This window comes from Oncorhynchus tshawytscha, unplaced genomic scaffold (assembly GCF_018296145.1).
Source record: "Oncorhynchus tshawytscha isolate Ot180627B unplaced genomic scaffold, Otsh_v2.0 Un_contig_5776_pilon_pilon, whole genome shotgun sequence".
NCBI classification, from domain to species: Eukaryota; Metazoa; Chordata; class Actinopteri; order Salmoniformes; family Salmonidae; genus Oncorhynchus; species Oncorhynchus tshawytscha.
The window spans coordinates 74,398-87,663 of record NW_024609150.1 but is presented as its reverse complement, the minus strand read 5'-3'; the positions used below and the strand labels follow the sequence as shown (position 1 = coordinate 87,663).

Sequence of the window (13,266 nt, the reverse complement as noted above, 5' to 3'; positions counted from 1 at the left end):
GGATTACATATCTTCCTGCTCCATCTGTGCCCAGTCAAAGACACCTCCCTTATGGAAAGCTTCTTCCACTGCCAGTCCCACATGACCCTGGTCTCACCCCTTGGTGGACTTTGTGACTGACCTTCCCCCCTCCCAGGGGAACACCATCATTCTCGTCATTGTGGACCAGTTTTCCAAAGCTTGTCGCCTCCTTCCTCTGCCTGGTCTCCCGTTGGCCATGCAAACCGCAGAGGCTCTTTTTGCTCACGTCTTCTGACACGAGGGGATCCCGGAGAACATTGTGTCAGATTGTGGCCGTCAGTTCACCTCACGCGTATGGAAAGCGTTCATGGAATGCCTGGGAGTCACGGTCAGTCTCACCTCCGGGTACCGTCCTCAAGTTAATGGGCAGGTGGATATGGTCAATCAGGAAGTGGCCAGGTTCCTGAGGTGTTACTGTCAGCACTCCGGGGGAGTGGGAAGATTTTCTACCTTGGGCTGAGTAGACTTAGAATTCCCTCCACCACTCTTCCACTAGCCTCACTCCTTTCCAGTGTGTGTTGGGGTATCAGTCGGCTCTGGCACCTTGGCCTCCAAGCCAGACCGAGGCCCCTGGGGTTTCAGCGCGCTGACGAGATCTGGAATGCTGGGCACACTCGTCTCCAGTGGCCATGTGCGTTGGCACAAGGAGCAGGCGACCGCCACCGCAGTGAGGCGCCTGTCTTCTCTTCAAGCAACTGGGTCTGGCTCTCCACCCGGAACCTGCCCCTCTGCCTGCCCTGTCAGAAGCTAAGCCCACGGTTTATGGGGCTGTTTAAAGTCCTGAGGAGGGTTAATGAGGCAACGTACCATTTACAACTCCCTGCTGATTTACGCATTAACCCGACTTGTCATGTGTCTCTCCTCAGGCCAGTGGTGCCTGGTCCCCTCGCTGAGGCTGGACCCAGTGACGCCCTGCCTCCTCCTCTGGACATCAAGGGAGGTCTGGCGTAGTTGGTCCGTGAAGTCCTGGATTTGAGGCGCCGGTGTCTCCAGTACCACATCGGCTGGGAGGGGTATGGCCCAGAGGAGCAGTGCTGGGTTCCTGCGGTGGACATCCTGGACGCTTTGCTGACCAGGGATTTTCACAGTTGCCAACCTGACGTCGGCACCACACCCCTGTGGTTGTCCTCGAGGCCAATGTCGTCCCGCTGCTGGTGTTCTGTCACGGATCCTGCTGCTGTTCATTCCATTCACCAGCTCCAGAGGTCTGCGTCACCGGCCTTCTATGCTTCACTGAACTGGTTTCATTACCACCGACCCCGGACTGTCTTGTCTCATTGCGCACACCTGGTTCCCATTCCTCCTGATTAGTATGTGTAAAGATGTGCCCTCTATTCCCCATTGTATTTGTTGGTTATTGTTACCATGTCCGTTGGTCTTGTGAGCACCTGTGCTGTTGTATCGGCTTCCATGCTACGTGTTACTGTACACTTGTTTTCCGGGTCTCGTCCCGTGTAATATTTAGAGGTACACACCTCGCTCTTTTGTTTGGGTGGAGAAAATAAATCCCCCTCTTACATATTCCTGCACTTGTCTCCTATCATTATACAGCGTGACAGCTTGTAATAATTTAGCATCAGAAAATTATTATTTTGTACACATCAACAGCCAACACAAGAGTAATGAAACTATCCCTTGTATGTAGTAGGCTGTAATTTTCAGGCAAAATTAATGGTACCTTTTAAATCTCACAAACATTGCTCTCACATATGGTTGGATTTAAATCCTGGAGTATTCACAACTACTAGAGTATCCTCACCATCGGCGGATGAATCACTAGCAAATAGTCAGGAAGAAGAGTTTGTTGATGATGCCAATGCTTCTTCTGATTTGTATTGTACAGCTAAAGGCTTAGCAACTATTATTGAGGAAAGATGTGCATCTTCTCCACTGAAATTAGAGCATTTGGTCCATGTGCTATAGCTCAGTAGCTCAGCTATTGATGAGTTTTTAAGGGAGCTCCATCATTTTATTTTTTCCGCACGTGTCCCTTTATCTAGTGACTTTATTATTGGCAGTTTTCATCAGCATAACCTCCAAGTGGATGATCGACCATTAAAAAACTTATTTGAGATCGGTGTCCCTTCCACGGGACGGTTGAGCTAACGTAGGCTAACGTGATTAGCGTGAGGTTGTAAGTAACAAGAACATTTCCCAGGACATAGACATATCTGATATTGGCAGAAAGCTTAAATTCTTGTTAATCTATCTTCACTGTCCAATTTACAGTAGCTATTACAGTGAAAGAATATCATGCTATTGTTTGAGGAGAGTGCACCCTTATGAACATGAAAACTTATTAATAATCAAATAAGGCACATTTGGGCAGTCTTGATAAAACATTTTGAACAGAAATACAATGGTTCATTGGATCAGTCTAAAACGTTGCATATACGCTGCTGCCTTCTAGTGGCCAAAACATGGGTTGGAAAAATCCAACATGGGTTGGAAAAATACATTATGGCCTTTCTCTTGCATTTCAAAGATGATGGTTAAAAAAATACAAAAGAATGGTTGGTTTTTTCTTTGTATTATCTTTTACTATTGTGTTATATTTTCCTACATTCCTTTCACATTTCCACAAACCTCAGTGTTTCTTTTCAAATGGTACCAAGAATACGCATATCCTTGCTTCAGGGCCTGAGCTGCAGGCAGTTAGATTTGGGTATGTCATTTTAGACGAAAATTGAAAAAAGGGGCGGATCATTAAAAAAATACAAAAAATACAAAATAAAAAAAGAGCACAAAATGATTATATGGAGCAATCACTAATTACGTTACTGCTTACAAAGAAATTGAAGTTAAGAAATTGCTGTTGCAGTTTGTTCTGGTAATCCTGTGCAAAACTCTATTGAAAAAGGTGGTCGTCTTAGCACTGCTTATCAGCGTAAGCAGTATTACAAGAAGCACTTCAGTGTTGTGGAGCCAATTGAATACATGCTAAACGCTAAAAAGAGATACACTTTCCAGTATGTCCCAATACTGAAGTAATTACAGAAACTTTTAAGTAGAAGGGACATTGTTGATAAAGTAGTTGAGCGTCATTGGGGACAGCAGGATATTAATATTGGACCATCTTATCAATACAAGTCCTACAAAGATGGTTCACATTATAAGGAGAACTGTTTTCTCTCTGGAGAAGAGCTAAGGATACTCTGAGGTCTTTATATGGATGACTTCGAAATGTGTAATCCCCTTGGCACTTTGAGGAAGAAACACAACCTATGTGCTGTTTATTGGGTGTTGGCTAACTTGCCTCATTCCTCTTTATCATCCATTTATTTAGCAGTTCTGTGCAAGAGCAATGATGTTAAAACCTATGGTTATGGTAAGGTTTTAGAACCTCTTCTAAGAGATCCACGAACTCTGGAGGAACTTGGTGTTTATGCCCCTTTACTAGGTGTATATGTCAAAGGCACAGTATAGAGTGTAGTGGTTGACAATCTGGGAGCTCACAGCATATCTGCTTTCATTGAGAGTTTCTCAGGGGAGTACTATTGCATGTTTTGCACAGGAAAGAGTTGTGATATTCAATTACGTGAAGTTGCATCTGGTGCTTTCAGCTTGAGAACAAAAAAACAAAAGACACCTGAACAAAAATTGTTGGGGTGAAGAAAGATCGTGTTTTCACAAGCAACTTAACTCATTTTCACAGCATCTTTGGCTACACTCCAGATCTTGTTCACAATAGTTTTGGGGGTATTGTCCCAAACGAGCTGTCTCACTGCTTAGCATTACTTGTATCAAGACAACTTTTTACATTGGATTACCTGAATACAGTTATTCTGAATTTCCCCTACAAGTGGTCAGACAAGACAAACAGACCTCATGTGTTACCACACAGATGTTCCCCTGTGCATAGTGATGACTCTATTTCTTATCTAGAAAGCAAAATAATTGAGCACAGGCATAGATACAAGAGACCGGAGGTTGCTGGTACGAATCACAGAGCTGACAAGGTAAAAATATGTCGTTCTTTCCCTGAGAAAGGCAGTTAACCCACTGTTCCAGGGGTGCTGAATACGTGGATGTCAATTAAGGCATCCCCCTACATCTCTCATTCAGAGGGGTTGGGTTAAATGCGGAAGACACATTTCAGTTGAATACATTCAGTTGAACAACTGACTAGGTCTCCCCCTTTCTACCGAAGCATCATTATCTGGAACATTACCCCCAGATGATTTGTTGTTTTGGTCTGCTTGTAAGGCTTTGCTGCCCTACCAAGCAAAATGTCACTAACTGCTCCTAGCGTGGAACTGAGAATGTGTTTTTTTTATTTTAAATTTCACCTTGGTTAAACAGTAACTTTATGCAGTTATTGCTAACATGACCCCCCATTTTCTCCAAAACACAATACAATATAGGCAGGATACTTGTCCACATGATTAAGCATGTATTTAATGTTGCAAAAATGATATTAACTCATTTTTGACCAAATGAGTAGTTACTGTCTTTTTGCTTGGTAGGGCAGATTGGACACTGCGGTTTGAGGCCAAACATAACTTGCTTTAAAAAAGCAGTGCTTCAAGGTGCTTCAGAAAGGTGCCTCTTTCATTAGCCTCCACACATCAGATGATTGCTTACCAGTTGAGCTCTCCATATATTAGCAAGTCTGAACTTGAGATCTCAACTGTCTCCACTCTCCCAGCGAATTTACTCAAAAATGAAATGGCAGAATCCATTAGACAGAAGTACCTTGACACACCTGAGGGTTATCTTTCCCAGTGTGTGACAAGTAAGGGCATAACATGCAGGAAGGGAATGATAGTTGCCCATAAATTAGCAGGTGGATTAGCAGATTTTGGTGAAATTGTTCAAATTTGCATTTTTCATGAGTGTGTTATTTTGTTGTCAAGGAACTGTGTGGTTGGTACAGAGAACATTATAGAGCCTTTGAACTTAGTCCTGCTCCCACAAGAGATGTGTCTCTAGTGGCACTAAGTGAACTGGCAGACGGTTATCCACTGGTTGACTCCACCATTGGATCAGTCCGCATGGTGACTTTGTAATGGCATATCCAACAAGAGGTTAAGTATGTTTAGCACATACTGGTTGAATATCAATTAATATGCATGCCTGCTTAATCAGTAGAAAATAGATATGAAAACTGTATTTATTACAACTTTCAAATATAATTAACATTTAAAGGACCATGAAGAATAATCCTTGACTATTGTTCTTGTCTGTTTTCTTTGCAGACTAAGAAGCAAGATGATGCCAACTCCTACAATCACAAAGATCCTCCTGATTGATGGCCGCTGCCAGAGACTGACCTTTCCTTGTGGACTACCTGAATCTGTGACTGACCTTTCCTTGTGGACTACCTGAATCTGTGACTGACCTTTCCTTGTGGACTACCTGAATCTGTGACTGACCTTTCCTTGTGGACTACCTGAATCTGTGACTGACCTTTCCTTGTGGACTACCTGAATCTGTGACTGACCTTTCCTTGTGGACTACCTGAATCTGTGACTGACCTTTCCTTGTGGACTACCTGAATCTGTGACTGACCTTTCCTTGTGGACTACCTGAATCTGTGACTGACCTTTCCTTGTGGACTACCTGAATCTGTGACTGACCTTTCCTTGTGGACTACCTGAATCTGTGACTGACCTTTCCTTGTGGACTACCTGAATCTGTGACTGACCTTTCCTTGTGGACTACCTGAATCTGTGACTGACCTTTCCTTGTGGACTACCTGAATCTGTGACTGACCTTTCCTTGTGGACTACCTGAATCTGACCTTTCCTTGTGGACTACCTGAATCTGTGACTGACCTTTCCTTGTGGACTACCTGAATCTGTGACTGACCTTTCCTTGTGGACTACCTGAATCTGTGACTGACCTTTCCTTGTGGACTACCTGAATCTGTGACTGACCTTTCCTTGTGGACTACCTGAATCTGTGACTGACCTTTCCTTGTGGACTACCTGAATCTGTGACTGACCTTTCCTTGTGGACTACCTGAATCTGTGACTGACCTTTTGAACGATGTAAAGAAGCAGTGTGGACTTCACGGCAACTTCAGTCTTCAGTTCATGGACCCTATTTTTGGAAATGAGTTATTTAACCTGACCTCAATGGCAGAAGTAGAGGACAAAGGTACTCTTAAAGTTATTGACATGTCAGAGACCCTCACAATTCACTGTGCTGAAACCTCCAGCAGTATCAACACTCCACTCCAGACAACCTCCGCCTTCAATCATAACCATATCAGTACTATCCAGTGGCTCAGTTGACACTCCAGAGTCTACTAGCTCACGGTCCTCTTGGTCTACTTTGTTCTGTGTGCCTCAATTCTCCTGTGATGCTGAGCTAAAACTTCAGCAGGTCAATTCAGCGTACCTTGAAAGTGGCACTCTACTTGTTCCAGAACCTAAGTTGAAGTCAGACATAATCGACGGCTTATTGCAAGAGATTGTCCAGTTTAACGTTTATACCACTGATGGAGAGATAGAATAGGTTGCACACAGTCAAGAAGCATCCATGTTGTGACTGAGAAGTGTCACTTCACTGGATGTGGCGGATGGAATACAAACTGGCAAACTACCTCACTCGCCTGAGAAGACTGGGATGTCCAGAGGTGATGATAAACTCCTTGAGGCACAAACCTGCAGGGAAGTAATGTATAGCCTATATTGTTAAAAAGACAAAGAGAGCAGAAGTGAACTTTAACCCCACATATCCCTCAGGAGAAACAGAAAATAAATAAATAAATGATGGCAAATAAACCAGTAAACATCTTGTAGCTCTCACAAAATGAATATACACCAACCCACTTGTAATTTTAATTGATAAAGACACAAGTGTGTTAATTAGAAACAACAAAGTGATTATTGGCAATTTTAAAAGTTAAACAGTTGGACTGATCCTACAGCGTTCTTACACTCAACAACCGTGAAGCGATTATCAGCAGACAAAAAATAATCATTAAAACAGAGATGACCCCAAAATCAATATTAGATACTGTTAAAACATTAGTGTGGAGAAAAGCACCAGGAATGGATGGCTTTCCTATAGAATTCTATTGAACTTTTTGGGACAAGGTAGTGCCCCTATTTACACAATGACAACACACATGCCACTCAATTCAGTGCTTCCTAGTTCTATGTATCACACCGTTATTTTAGTTATATTAAAACCAGGAAAATCTGTGTAGTTCCCTGATCATTACAGACCTGTAAGTTTAGTAAATTGTAACAATAAAATATTAACAAATCTCATAAGGAACAGAATGTCAAAAGTCTTACCAGACTTGAAACATATTAATCGAACAGGGTTTATGACACTTACAAGCAAATACAAGTACATGTTTCAGTTGAATACAATATGCTAAAAAACAAGATCTAGATTTATCAACGAAGGCTGTTGATTCCGAAAAGGCTTTGGACCGTTTATTCAAAGCTCTGGAAGCTTTCAACTTTCCAGCTGAACTAATAAATGTAAAAAAAATATAATGTACAGTGTTATTAAGCAGTAAGGCCAGAGGGGGTGTGGTATATGGCCAGTATACCACGGCCAATATACCACGGCTGAGGGGTGTTTTTATGGAAGACGAATTCCCTGGACACAGCCCTTAGCCGTGGTACACAAACCCATATATCACAAACCCCTGAGGTGCTTTATTGCTACTATAAACTGGCTACCTAATTAGAGCAGTAAAAATGCATGTTTTGTCATACCCGTGATATGGTCTGATATACCACAGCTGTCAGCCAATCAGCATTCAGGGCTCGAACCACCCAGTTTATAATTGTATTTATAAGTACATTTTGCAATGCATTAATCCATCAGAAGTTGTCTAAGAGCTAGATTCAATCCGTATAGCAGACGTTCTGCGTTATAGCTCGATCAAAATTGAAAGATTTTATTTGATTTTGATCCCCATTAGCCGACGCCTATGATGACAGTTGCTAGTTGAGTAGCAATTTTTACACCTTTGTGTAATGTTAACCTTATAAACAACAAGCTTTTTAAGTGAACACATGTTTTTATGTGTAACTAGGCCATGTAGAAACAATTTGTGTTCTATAGATAGGAGGTGTGAGTCCTCAAGGGGTATAAATATATATATAAACATAGAGATATATATTATACAACTTGTGCCATTAATGTAATGCCATTGTTAGGTGAGAAAACCCCTCTGGAGAAGGGAAAAACAGCTCCTCTTGATGTGAGCATGAAAGAGATTTTAAATTCACTGTCTAGTGATATAAAGAACCATTTCAAAGTAGAGGAGGAGACACGGGTGAAAAGGTCAGATGTGACTCCCATCTGTGGGCTCTCTGTTCCCTCCATCTATCCTCACACTGAGTTGCGCAAGGCAGATCAGGTTTCAAGCATCTGGTCAGCACTGCCTGTCTTTGAGTCAACAGATTTTGACAGCAGTGATGAACGATGTCTTTGGCCAACCAGAATACAGGCTGTGAAAGGAAGTAAAGACACACCTTCAGTGACAGTGATCACACATAAATCAGTATCTCCAAAACAGTTGGATGAATGGTCAAACACTTTGAACCATCAACGAGACCTGGGTAACAGAGTGATGCAGGTTCCGAGTGAAACCAAACAACATTATTTGTTCAGCAGAAGAGAAACCTGGTGTATGTCATTATTGTGGGATTTCTGGTCACTGGCAATGAGAATGTCGGGAAAGAAAACGTCTTGATGAGAAGTGGCCAGGAGAAGAAGGTTCCGTCTGAGGGAAATTGGAACCAGGACAACAGCCCCAACAACACAATGCTGATGCAGAAATTTAAGAAGCTCTCCAGCTGCTGTGGAGGTAAACTAATAGACCCCCTCTTACGTCCCATCTCAGCTGATGTACATATGAAATCAGATGGAATGTATGTGAACATGATGGTTAACAACTTTACAGTAGATTTTTAGTACAGTAGATATGGGTGCTGAAGTCACTGTATTGCCCATATCTTATGGAAAACATATGTCCTCAGTACACGGGTGGGAGACAGAGACAGATATGGGTGCTGAAGTCACTGTATTGCCCATATCTTATGGAAAACATATGTCCTCAGTACACGGGTGGGAGACAGAGACAGATATGGGTGCTGAAGTCACTGTATTGCCCATATCTTATGGAAAACATATGTCCTCAGTACTCGGGTGGGAGACAGAGACAGATATGGGTGCTGAAGTCACTGTATTGCCCATATCTTATGGAAAACATATGTCCTCAGTACACGGGTGGGAGACAGAGACAGATATGGGTGCTGAAGTCACTGTATTGCCCATATCTTATGGAAAACATATGTCCTCAGTACTCGGGTGGGAGACAGAGACAGATATGGGTGCTGAAGTCACTGTATTGCCCATATCTTATGGAAAACATATGTCCTCAGTACTCGGGTGGGAGACAGAGACAGATATGGGTGCTGAAGTCACTGTATTGCCCATATCTTATGGAAAACATATGTCCTCAGTACACGGGTGGGAGACAGAGACAGATATGAAACATACCAAACCATTATCAATTTATATTGGTCCAATGAAGATTGATGCAGGGGTTAGGATAGACTCATTTGAACAACCTATTTTAGGCCTTGGTGTTATTATGCAACTTGACTCTACGCTGAACATTTCTGAAGGAAAGGTGAGGTGCCAAATTAGACAACTACAGGGATCTACAGTTCAGAACCATCCTATTTGGACTACGAAGGAAAAATGAGAGTGGAACTTTGGATATGGAACCAGTGTGCTTGACAGGTGTTGCCCCACCTTGCACAAGACAATACCCCATTAGCAAGAAAGCTATGGCCGCTACTAAAGTAGTGGAGGCTCCTAACATCATCATACAACGTAGCACACCATGTAATCCAGTTACTCTGATGCTTCCTCCAGATACCACATTACTTCAACATGACTGCTGTGAGTTGGTTTTGGATCAGCTCATTGATAGGTTTACTAAGAGTCATCTGTTGGATAACCTTGAGTTTATCTTATACAGATGGTTCAAGCATTGTGGAGGAGGGTGTGAGGAAGGCAGGCTGGGCAGTTACTACAATGGACAATGTTATAGTAACAGGCACGTTACCTGCAGGAACATCAGCACAGGTGGCAGAATTGGTGGCTTTGACAGAAGCATGTTAACAGGCTGAAGGAAAAACAGCTAATATCTACACAGTTTTGAGGTATTCTTTTGGCGTTACCCAGGATTTTGGAAAAATATGGAAAAACAGAGGATTCATGACATCACTGGGAGCTCCTGTGAAGAATGGACCAGAGGTAATGGCTCTACTGAATGCTCTCCAGTTACCTGGACAAGTTGCAATTTTGAAAATGAAAGCACATGGAAAAATCTTTACAGACAAGAGTAAAGGTAATGGTCTGGCTGACAGAACTGCCAAGGTGGCTGCCAAGAGAACACCTCTGTCACCTGAACTGATTCGGAAACATATGGATTGTTTACGGTATTATGTAGTATATGGGCAACAAATAACAAAACCACATGGTTGAGTCCGTTTGAGGTCGTCACAGGTCGACCCAAGTCAATACCAGGTACGTTAGAGTTGAGAAAAGCAGACGTTCACTTTATGAGTGACACAGTGCTTAACTATTGCATACAACTCTCTAATGCAGTAGGGGAAGCAGACAGACAAGTAAGAGAGGCGTGGGGAATAAAACACGAGGGGGGACATGACATGCGGGCCAAAATGGGAAGGTCCTGAGCAAGTTTTGCTCATAATGAGGTCAGCAGTAAAAGTTCAGGGAATATCATGATGGATGCATGTCACTCATTGCAAGGTTGTCCATGTTGATGACAAAGTGGAGCCTGGAGAATAAAGAACAGATTGATTAGCAATCGGGGGCCAATCTCGGGTGAAGAAGCATAGTAAGATGGTTGGCAGGGTAGCCTAGTGGGTAGAGCGTTGGACAAGTAACCAAAGGGTTGCAAGTTCAAATCCCCGAGCTGACAAGGTACACATCTGTCGTTCTGCCCCTGAACAAGGCAGTTAACCCACTGTTCCTAGGCCGTCATTGAAAATAAGAATTTGTTCTTAACTGACTTGCCTGCTTAAATAAAGGTTAAAAAAAAAAAGATGATCAGAACCTGATAAGCTTCTACTGTATGTTGTACACAGCAGTCATCATATTAGGGATATCTAGGTGAAATGTCCAACTTTTTCAGAAAATCTGTACATGCTTACGTAGGGAGATCTATGTGAAATATCAATTTCTCTTGAAACCAGAACTTGTTACTTTCACTTTTTTGCTTCCTTTGTTACAGGTTATGAGAATCTATCTTCTGAGGCTGCAGCAATATTCCTTGACCCAAGGCCTGTACCTGAAACAATACAAGATCACTGTTGAAGTGTTCATTAGAGAAGTCCTTATCAACCAGTGGAATGGAAGAATAATTCCTCACTACGGGCAGACTGTCAGAATATAATTTCTAATAGTTATCTATGTGGGACTGATATCAGTGTGGAAGAGCTGGTCACTTTTAAAGGACTTGGCGAATGATTACCTTGCCAATTAGGACGATTGAGTTTTATTGTCTTGCAGACAGTCTTATTGTAACAGCAAATAAAATATGCCCTTTGTGCTTTCTAGAAATGCAAGGTGTTTAATGTAAATGATTTTATGCTTACTGCCTGTTTTTTATACTGACTATTTTTTCATGTTTTCTATTGTTTTCTAAAAAGACATTTGAAGTATGTTTCTTTTTAAAATGTTCTAAGGGGAGTGTAAGAATATTTTAAGATAAATACACAACGCAGAGGACTAAAGGTCAAGAGGACCAAAAGTCAAGAGAGGACTATAGATTAAGAGGACTAAAGATTAAGAGGACTAAAAGTCAAGAGAGTACTAACGATCAATGGAAATAGTGTTTATTCTGTCATAGGGAATTAATGAACAATGGGTCAGAGACATGGGAGGAATTTGTCTATGTATTGAGCCTGAAATAGGATACTTGTTATTTGGCCATTGGCCCAGTTTTATTGCAAGGAATTCTAATTGGTCAACCACAGGTGGGCGTTATAAAACTACATCATGTCCATTTGTTCTGTGGAGAGAATCACTGAGGACAGGGGAGAATGAACATCTACAGTGGGACAAAAAAGTATTTAGTCAGCCCCCAATTGTGCAAGTTCTCCCACTTAAAAAGATGAGAGAGGCCTGTAATTTTCATCATAGGTACACTTCAACTATGACAGACAAAATGATTTTTTTTTCTCCAGAAAATCAAATTGTAGGATTTTTAATGAATCAGTATAAAAGACACCTGTCCACAACCTCAAACAGTCACACTCCAAACTCCACTATGGCCAAGAACAAAGAGCTGTCAAAGGACACCAGAAACAAAATTGTAGACCTGCACCAGGTTGGGAAGGCTGAATCTGCAATAGGTAAGCAGCTTGGTTTGAAGAAATCAACTGTGGGAGCAATTATTAGGAAATGGAAGACATACAAGACCACTGATAATCTCCCTCGATCTGGGGCTCCACGCAAGATCTCACCCCGTGGGGTCAAAATGATCACAAAAATCCCAGAACCACACGGGGGGACCTAGTGAACGACCTGAAGAGAGCTGGAACCAAAGTAACAAAGCCTACCATCAGTAACACACTACGCCGCCAGGGACTCAAATCCTGGAGTGCAAGACGTGTCCCCCTGCTTAAGCTAGTACATGTCCAGGCCCGTCTGAAGTTTTCTAGAGAGCAATTGGATGATCCAGAACACGATTGGGAGAATGTCATATGGTCAGATGAAACCAAAATATAACTTTTTGGTAAAAACTCAACTCGTCGTGTTTGGAGGACAAAGAATGCTGAGTTGCATCCGAAGAACACCATACCTACTGTGAAGCATGGGGGTGGAAACATCATGCTTTGGGGCTGTTTTCCTGCAAAGGGATCAGGACGACTGATCCGTGTAAAGGAAAGAATGAATGGGGCCATGTATCGTGAGATTTTGAGTGAAAACCTCCTTCCATCAGCAAGGGCATTGAAGATGAAACGTGGCTGGGTCTTTCAGTATGACAATGATCCCAAACACACCGCCTGGGCAACGAAGGAGTGGCTTCGTAAGAAGCATTTCAAGGTCCTGGAGTGGCCTAGCCAGTCTCGAGATCTCAACCCCAGAGAAAATCTTTGGAGGGAGTTGAAAGTCTGTGTTGCCCAGCAACAGCCCCAAAACTTCACTGCTCTAGAGGAGATCTATATATATACATATGTGACATAAAAAAATACATTACAGACAAAAAACTTAACATATATTCAAAAA

The 13,266-nt window shown here is 42.3% G+C and overlaps 1 long non-coding RNA gene across 1 annotated transcript; it reads left to right on the top strand.

The window, feature by feature from the left end:
* Positions 1-8,217: 8,217 nt before the first annotated feature.
* On the top strand, positions 8,218-11,618 carry LOC121844340. The gene is made up of 2 exons (XR_006081950.1): positions 8,218-8,803; positions 11,267-11,618. It is a non-coding gene; the product is annotated as an uncharacterized LOC121844340 (long non-coding RNA).
* The last annotated feature ends 1,648 nt before the right edge of the window (positions 11,619-13,266 follow it).